Genomic DNA, 9,740 nt, shown 5'->3' with positions numbered 1-9,740 from the left:
CTGCTGTTTCTCTCTAGCACTTGAGTTGAACTTTGGTTCACAGTTCAGGTCTGTCACCTGCAGGTGGGTTCCTGTCACTGGTCCTCTCAACTCTTTTGGTCTTAGGAGGAGGATAAAGAACAAAGGTTTGATGACAGGAAGCCACCCTCAGGAACCAACTGACAAGAGCACTTCACTTAAATGGTTTTATAAAATATGCTTACAAGTTTATAAATACCTATCATTTTACGTCTTTCAACTTTCCTTTGTATCTTTTGTTAACTGTACACTAATAATTTTTTGATGAGCATTTGTGAAAATAAAGAGCTTTGTCTACAGTACATTTATTTATAAGTGTATTTAAACTTGGCTAGAAAGCAGTGCTTCTATCAAAGGGACTGCAGGAAACACAGTGAGCCTTGGGGACATATTCACTCTTGTGTCTATTTAATGGCTCCAGTTGCTAACGCTTTGTAAATAGGAATGTGAGTGAAACAGGGTCCCAGACTTCAAGGCACTGTGGGGTCCAAGCGGCAGACACACAGCAGGATCCTCTACTTGCAGTGTGAAGAAGGCATAGTAGTCGGGTGAGTGGGGGTGAGTCAGGTGAGTAGGCAACAGAGCTTGATTTGACCAGCGCTGGTGTCCACATCTTGGAGTGTGAGTCCACGTTTCCACCCGCAAAGTCAGGACAGGCTCTCGGGGAGAAAGGTGGGCATGAACAGAGCACAAGGTCCATCTTCCATTCAGACTTGTCAAGTTCGTAGTGCTGACCTTGGGCCCAACAGCCAGTGGAGACTTGTGAGGGTGTTAAGGATCCATGTGTTTTACTGAGGGCTCCAAAGTTTATCCTGAAATTTTGGAATATAGTATATTTTTATTTGAGGGCTATGTTATCCTCTATGTAAGAGTGAGGGCCAGGGAGACAGAAGAGGAGCTCACTGCAGGGCAAAGACAGAATCCCATGGGGCTGGGACTGTGCCATTGCTGGGCCTTCTGGCTGTGTTGTGGTGGTAAGGAAAAGCAGCTTAGGGTCCTTCCAGAAGATTTCAGGGTGAAGGAAAAGCAGCTTAATTATGAATAAAAATACTAAGACTGAAAGGAAATACTTACAGAACGAGATTACAGGAAAAGGCATTAAAAGATGAGTGGGCTCCGTTCCCCAACTTGCTTGTGTTCTCTTGTAGGTCGGTGAGTTGAGTGTGTACAACCCACACAGCCAGAGGCAGTCCAGAGCAAAGCCTGCCCCAAGATGTGTGGGGCTGCAGCAAACATGCAGAGATGGCCCGTCTACAGAGTGATCTGAATTACAATATAAAATCCAGGTGCCCACCAGGTACTGTGGTTCCTCAATGGAGAAGTGGAAGGAAGAGTTAGAAAGTGGTACTCACACACCCAGTCAGTGCACTTAGAGTGTCTTCCCAGGATCCAGGCATCCCTCTGCCTGATAAGGATGGAGACCGTGTCCTGACGGTCACATCCTTTCCCTTTCATTAAATGTGCTATTTGTGGCTACTCTCATGTTTCCCACCAGGAAGGAAAGTTAGCGAAGCTGGTGTCCTTCATAATGCCAGGGACTGGACCCAGGGATGCTTCACCACTGAGCTATATCGCCAGGTCTGTCCTTCCTTTCTCCCTCCCTCCCTTCTTCCCTCCCTTCCTTTCTTCCTTTATTCCTTTCTACCTTCCTTCCTTTCTCTTTTTTCTTTTTCTTTTTATTTAATCATTTTTAAATTTTGAGACAGGATCTCACAAAGTTGCTTAGGGCCTCATAAGTAAGTGAGGCGGGACTCAAACTTGCAATCCTCCTGTCTTAGCCTCCCAAGTCCCTGGGATTACAGACACACACTGCCACATCCAACTCATGAAATTATCTAGAAATTCACTGTATCTCTCAGGAAACTCTCAGGGTGCTTTAGCCAGGGGCCATCTTGAGAGTTTTTATTATTGGAAACTCTGCTGTCAGTGTCCCCCATGGACACTCTGACCCTCTGACTGGGCAAGCAATGTCCATAAAAGACACTCATGGCTTGGGAGGGTGTCTCTGACACAAACTGCCTAGAGGTCTATACAGAGGGAACACAGCTGCAATGGGACACAAGGGGAGGCCACTGCCCTCTGCAATCAGCAGCTCCAGCTGACCTGCCCTCAGTCACTGGGAGCAATGCCTGTTGCATCTAGTTTCACGTAGAGGCCAGATCTGAAGGCAGCATATTGGGATGGAGGATAACAGGTTGCTTGGTTCCTGCAAGAACCCCCAGGAGCACAGAGTGCAGTGGTTCAATGCCTGCCCCCAGCACCAGGCCTTGGAGACTTCAGCATGTGACAAGTCACAGGTGCACAGACCACAGACTCAAAATACCTGAAGAGGATATATCCTGGGGAGGCCAGCATTCTGCCTTGACCTGTTACATGGGAAATACCCGTCAGGCTACATTCTGTTGTAACCGGTTTGGCAAGAGCTGAGGGAATTTAAACAAGCAGGTCTACAACCCTCCACCCTCCTTCCCTACTGTATGTGGTAGATTCCAGCCTTAGAAGATGAGATCAGCAAAGCCCACTACCACCTGCCCCCACATGCATCTCCAAGCTCTCAGCTACAAGGGATTTTTGACCCATTTTTTAAATCTTCATCTATTCTGTATTTTCCCCCTTTGTTTAAAGTTTTAATATTATTTTTCTTTCATTTTTTTATTTCATTGAATTTTTAGACTTTTTTTTACTTTCTTTTTCATTTTTATTTTTATTAAATATTTTCCTCTTTATTACCCTTAAGTGTTTTAATTTTCATTTTTGTTTAATTTTTAGACATATCTTTCTCTCCCTCTCTCTCTTTTTTTTTCCTAAATCTAGTTCTGGGAGCAGAATCTGGGGTGTGGGGCAGTTGGGTGTGTGTTCAGCTGCTGAGCTACATGCCCAGCTGAGAGGAACAAAACTCAGCTCTGACCACAGCCCAGTCCTGCTCAAACCCTTGGAGACACTTTCACTTACAGAAAAGGGAGGACAAGGGCTCCCAGATGTTGAACCAACCCCTCAGGGGCACAGCTAATGGGGGGCTGAGGTTCAGCTCAACAGTAGTTTCAAAGAGAGAAGACACAGTGGTTGCTGACAGCAATCTCCTAGGTGCCCTCTCTATTATAGCAGCAGCCTGGTGCAGAGTGGGTAAGATTGAAGGAGAGTCCCACAGAGGGAGCTGGGATTCCAGTCCTGGCCCTCAAGGGCAGCACCTCGCTCTGCACAGTGTTAAGGCATAAGACTAGAGATTGTGATAAAGAACCAAACCTTGAAAAGGAAACACTCAACAAGTCAGAGAAAACCTCAGTTGAAACCTCAACAACAGACTAAATCAGTCAGAAGCAATAATATCAGAGCTGATGGAGGAAGCAATAAAGAAAAATAAGAAAAAAGAAAGAGATCTCTAGGATACCATCAAAAGACCTAATGTCCCAAATAATTAGCACCACAGAGGAAGAAGAGCTACATGCTAAGGGAATAAAAAGCAGATACCATGAAATAATAACAGAAAATGGCTCAAGTCTTTGGAGGGACATAGGTGCTCATACAGGAGACATTCCGAACCCCCAAAAGACAGGACCAGAAGAAAACCTCTCAATCACATGATATATTTAAATTGCAGAAAAAAAGAAAGACTATTAAAAACTACATTAGGGAAATGTCAAGTTATATTTAAAGGTAAACCATTAGACTAACAGCACATTTCTCATCAGAAACTCTGAAGGGCAAAAGGTCACAGAATAACGTATTTAAAGTCCTGAAAGAAATTGCCAACCAAGATTATTGTATTCAGCAAGGTTATCCTTCAGAATTAAAGAAGATATAAAATCTTTCAAGATAATTCGTGAATTCATGACCAGTGGGACAGCATTATTGAAAATGATTAAGGTTATCTTACATCCAGAAGAGAGAGAAAGATAAACAAAATTATAATACATAAAACGTCACTAAAAGAGTAGACACACAATGAGAAATGAGAATTAAACTAATTAAACTATCAATATAGTAAACTTTTTTTTTTTTTTTTTTTTTTTGCCACTGTGACCAAAAGACCTGACAAGAACAATGAAAGGTCAAAAAGTTTATTTGGCTCACAGTTTCAAAGGTCTCAGGATGGTCCACTCTGTATCTCCAGATCTGAGGTGAAAAAGAACATCACAACAGAAGAGTATGGCAGAGGAAAGCAGCTCAGGGTGTGGTAATCAGGAAACAATGTTCACCAGACAAGATGTAAACCCCAAAGGAATGCCTTCAGCCATCCCCACCCCATACAGTTACCACCCAGTTCATCCATACCAGTGGACTAATGGCCTCATCAAGTTAAAGCTCACATAACCCAGTAATTTCACCTCTAAACTTTCTTTCGTTGCCTTACACATGAACTTCTGGGGAACAGCTCAACTCTAGGAACCACAATAACTAATAAATTTCTAAGATAAATAAAAGCATAAGAAATACACATAGAGTATCCAAAACAAGCAGAATAAGATCAACACAATGATAGGAACAATTATGTACCTTTGAATAATAACCGTGAATGTAGGTCTTCGTATTTCATTTCTCACTCTCATTTCTCGATCGTCTGTCTCCCAGTTCCTTGCTTTCCTTCAGTAGCTATATTTGTATTTGACAAAATAGACTTTGAAGCTAAATCAGTTACAAGACACACAATAAGTCACTATGTATTTATTAAAAAAATTAAGAAGATATAATTATAAATATATATGCACCAAACATTGTAGTACCCAATTTTATAAAACAAATGCTACTAGACATAAAGAGAGAAACAGAGACCAATACTTCCTTAGTGGGTGACTTCAATAACCCACCATTGATAAATAAACTATTCAGACGAAAATGAACAAAGAAATAACAGTTAAATTAAACTCTAGATCAAATGGACTTAATTTAGAGGGCTAAATGGACTTAATAGCCCTCTGCAGCATATCCCATCCAAAGCTGCAAAATACATGTTATTTTCCCCAGCACATGGAGCTTTTTCCAAAACAGGCCATATATTAGGCCATATAATGCATGTCAACAAGAAAATTTTGAAATAAAATTCTTTCATCTTATCAGATCACAATGGAATGAAACTAGAAACAAGAGCAATAAAAATGCAGAAACTATACAAACATATGGAGACTAAATAACATGATTGAACAGAAATTCAACATCCTTTCATAATAAAAGTCCTGAAGAAATCAGGTATGGAAGGATCATACCTCAATGTAATAAAAGCTGCAAATGATAAACTCATAGCCAACTTTATACTGATTGGGGAAAAACTAAAAGCATTTCCTCTAAGAAACAAGACAAGCCAGGATGCATGTGTGTAATCATTCTCTTCATATTTCTCCAACACCTGACACATCACACCAGCTCATGCATTCTCTGTTAATAGAGGATCCCGGCTCACTAATGCCGCAGGTCCCTGTGAACTTCCTACATGAAACACAAAGGAGTCCTATTGCCAGCTAGATTGCAGGTGACCCATTTCCAAATCACAGGTTAGTACTTGCTTTCTTGTACTTCCTTATTGTGGACCATCGCCTGTCCGAGGTGAATTTACCAAGAAGCAGATACTGAGATGGGAATCAATGCATATGACTGTGTACGACAGTGGGGGAGGAGAGCAGGATCAGGCAGGATTGGACAGGGGAGAATCCCATTCAAGAGCTCACTGGCCTTCTTCCATGGCAGTTCTGTGGAATCAAACTGAGCTGGATCAAGGGGGACAAGCACTTACAGATCTGCATTGATGAGCTAATCGACACTGCTGCCCTGGAGGAAGTGCTGCCTTGGACAAAGCAGCTTTCTCCAGTTCAGGGAATCCCAGGAGGCTGACCTCAAGGTACCGTCTAGTCTCCCAGCAGTCCTGACGGAGGTGAGCAACATAGTGCTTCCTTCCTGGAGAGCAATTTTGACAGTGCCTCACAGTGAGCACCATAAAATTCAAATACAGTGTAGCTGAGCATTGAATGAGGTGCATGAAACTTCAGTTGTCTCCTGGATGACTGGCCTTTGGGAGTAGAATACAGAGCATTTCTTAGTTCTGGCGAGGAGAAATTGTGCAAATCCAGAAGAGGAGGATTTCAACAAGACTTCTGTTGCCTTTTTTTCCTTCTTATAATACACATTCCACTGAGTCTTTGCCTCTGCAGGACATTAGGAATGAGACATTCAGACTATAAGACATAGAGTAATTTTTACTTTTGAAAAAATAACTGTGGGAATATGTCTAACTGGTAATCCCCCCTCCCCAAAAGAAAAGATCAATTAATATTATAGAAATTTAGGAAAATATTTACTATAAGTAACTAAATACTTATAGTACTGCTAATTTTTTTACTATGCTAATTTTAAAATTGATATGAGAGAATTCAAAGATTACTAGCATAGTTTTGGTCTTTTATGATTAAAAATTATAGCAAAAATGTGCCAATCTAAAAATAAAGTATCAACTCCCTTACATTTTTTCATATTGGCACCATCTAATTTTGGCAATTATCTGACTTCACAGGCAGCTTCTATAATAATTCATTAATTATTAGAAATTAATTATTAACACTGAATGGAAACAAAAACCATGTAATTTAAGAATCCTCATTTTCAGATTAAAAAATGAGATTAGTTATGAATTTAAATTTCTGAAGTATATAGAACTTAGAGGAAGAAACTGGACTTGGGGAAAAGAGAGAGAATAAGACATTTGCCTCTGCAAATTAGGTTTCTTTTACTGACCAGTAATCTCCTTTTATATTCAGTATTTCATAGTCTTTTCTGCTCATGTATTAACATTGCCAAAAATTCAAATCAAACTGTTCGAGAATAGTAGGCTTCTTTTGACTTAAGTCACCGAGGAGTGCCTAAGCAATTGACAACAAAGACAGAAGACAGAAAATCTAAAAGGAAAGTAAAATTTTTAAATACTTTGTATAACGATTCATATTCTTTCATATTTAGTGACTCATTTCATGGACAGTGTTTCAAAATCAACACAATGCAAATTTAAAGGAAGGACTCAGATTTGTTGAAAGTTTAACTTTTCTTCTCTTTCTTCCTCTACTTCTTCATCTTCTTTCCTTTTAGTAACAAAAGAAATCTACTGCAAATGAAAATTTGACCAGTGAGCTCAGAAGAGAACTTAGGCTAAAACAAATATAATTCCTTGATGAGAAATGCATTAAGAGGCAAAAGAAAAAAAAAAGTTCCTGTATCAAAGGTAGACTTACTTTCTACATTTACAAAAGTGAGCCCCAAACAGCTCACACGTATCTTTAGCAAGAAATATTGTCTGTAAGATCCACAGTGGTGCGGATGACTCAGATAAAAACATTGCTTAATTATTCAAAGGCTGTAAAATCTGTGTTGACTTACAGTACAAAGAGCAAAGAGAATATCCAAGTTAATAAACTACCCAATAATCTCTACAAACGAATATGTTGCACCTGTTTATAAATTTGACTTCCAGAGTTCAAAGAAATATCAGGAAATGCCGCAGAGGCCCCTACTGTGATCTTGTGACTTCTCTCTCTCTCTCTCTCTCTGCAGCCCCCCCTGCCTCTCCTCTGAGGCCAGTTTAAACCTAACCAGTTCCTTGATCTGACTTTTCCTGAAGCTCACCCATTGCTGATCAGTGTACTTTAGTTCTAGGTCTATCACCCCTCCACCCTCCGGCTCAACCTTCTTCACATTTCCAGGGCGCTCACCTTTATTGACTGATTTAGTCTCAACTGTAGCATGTGGCCCCTAGAGTCAGGGATTACGCTTTGGGCCCCTCTTGTGTCCCTGATAACACCTTCACTGCCGCCTCATTTTCCTCCTGCAATATGAGAGAGCATTCAAGTTTCCTTTTCCTGGGTGTGGCCGACTGAGGGACCTTCAAACCATAAAACAAACTCTGGGCTTTCCTTTCTGCTGGTATAATTTTCTTTCGTTCTTTATGCAGGATGGTTGCACATTTACTCTAGAGAAGAGAAGGAAAGAGAAGGAAAAGACATTTTGAAAGACCTGTGTCATTGAACCACCTATGCAGCTTTAATCTACTAAGAGCAGTCTCTCTCTGGGTGCCATGCATGCTGTTTATCTGTGGGTGAATTACCACTGGCCACACCCAGGGCAGACATCAAAGGGGCCCAAAGTCCCCCAACAGCAAGTGGCTGAGCTTTGTTGGAGCTTCTGGAAACTGGTTGATAAAAGTCTGTCAAAGCCAACAGTTGTGAGTATCCCAAGGACAGAAACGAATGCACTAGACGGCTCTGCACAAGGCCCTTGCCTGTTGCAGTGTCAGGCCCGGTCAGAGTTGAATGACTACCTTCCTGCACATTAGTCTAAAGCATCTACCAGCATCTCTGTGTTTTGTTTTTTGTTTGTTTACTTGCTTTTTTGTTTTTGTTTTTGTTTGGTTTTTAGGTTTTGCTCTTTCTGGAGAAGTTCTCCCAAGGTACCGTAAATGGGGCCTGGAGACATTTATGTCCATGGAGTGTGGACACTGTTGGAGATCTGTGTGACCTATTCTGAATAGGCCACCTCCCATCTTCTGCTTGGAAGTCCAGCCACCAGGTCCACTGTGTCACCAAGGCATCGCTGAGGCTCCCATGAGCAACTCTTACATGACGTTAGTCAGAACAGCCACAAGCTGCAGAGGACCACGTCTACAACCTGCAGGCCCCGCACGCGGGGGACCCCACTTGGCAGATAAAGCAGGATAAATTAATGATGCTCTCAGAAACAGACCAAGCTGAGACCTGTCGTGCTGAGTGAGTGACACAGTCCCCCGAGGGCATGCGCTGTACCATCCTGTGTATACACAATCCCATCCCAGGGTATAAGAGATCAGGGAACGCCCTGGGACCAGCTGGCAGGTGACAGGAAGGAAACCTGTGGAATGAGACACAGTCTAGATGCTGAAAGGCAATGGACAACCTAAGTGCGTTCACTGGTCACACCTGAGCCAACCTACATGTGAGATGTCCCGTTTTATAGGTCTCAGAGGAACATCAACTGCTATAAGCAAACATTAAATTCTGGTTAACAATTCATGCTGAAATTCGTGGAGCGAAGTGCGCCTGTCGTTTTGAGAAGCACCACAGTTAGCTGTGTTCCACTACTGGATTTCAGGAGGAGGACGGGGTGAATGTGCACTAAATATAGTATTAATGGCAAACAAATGTGAGTCTGGGGGTGCTCACATGCGTTACTCTCAATCCTGTGCTATGTTTTTTTTTTTATTAGTTGCTCATGACAATACAATGATCTTAACATATCATGCATTTGAATCTAATGGGGTATAATTTCTCATTTTTCTGTGTGTACAGGTTGCAGAATCATATTGGTTTTACAGACACATACAGCAAAAAAACCAAACAAACAAACAAAAAAACCCTGTGCTATGTTTGATAGCTTCCCTACAGTGACGATGGGGAAATGGGAACACCGGCTAATTTTCTCACAGGTTTATACTTAGTGAGCCTTGTTAAATTTCCGCAAATTTGACTGCACCTACCATTCTTTGGCTTATAGAAAATTTATAATTGAAAAGAACTCCCATATGTCACGGGAGAACAAGGAGTCTGGGTATAGGAATATAAACATGGCAATGTTCTTATATAAACTATCTTTCAATACTATTTATAGAGTGACTTCATTAGTATTGAATGAAAATTTCAAATGACTATAAAGTAAGTTCAAATCAAATGGCCTATAAAGTAAGCCTAATTTTCCTTATGGGTTAAGATTTTCTA

At 41.2% G+C, this 9,740-nt stretch overlaps 1 long non-coding RNA gene across 1 annotated transcript; it reads left to right on the top strand.

Moving 5' to 3' along the window:
• The first annotated feature begins 7,430 nt into the window (after positions 1-7,430).
• On the top strand, positions 7,431-9,269 carry LOC144376300 (uncharacterized). The gene is made up of 2 exons (XR_013436603.1): positions 7,431-8,215; positions 8,410-9,269. It is a non-coding gene; the product is annotated as an uncharacterized LOC144376300 (long non-coding RNA).
• Positions 9,270-9,740: the final 471 nt, after the last annotated feature.

This window comes from Ictidomys tridecemlineatus, chromosome 3 (genome assembly GCF_052094955.1).
Source record: "Ictidomys tridecemlineatus isolate mIctTri1 chromosome 3, mIctTri1.hap1, whole genome shotgun sequence".
Taxonomy (NCBI): domain Eukaryota; kingdom Metazoa; phylum Chordata; class Mammalia; order Rodentia; family Sciuridae; genus Ictidomys; species Ictidomys tridecemlineatus.
The sequence above is the reverse complement of the archived record's forward strand: the minus strand, read 5'-3'. Positions and strand labels throughout refer to the sequence as shown.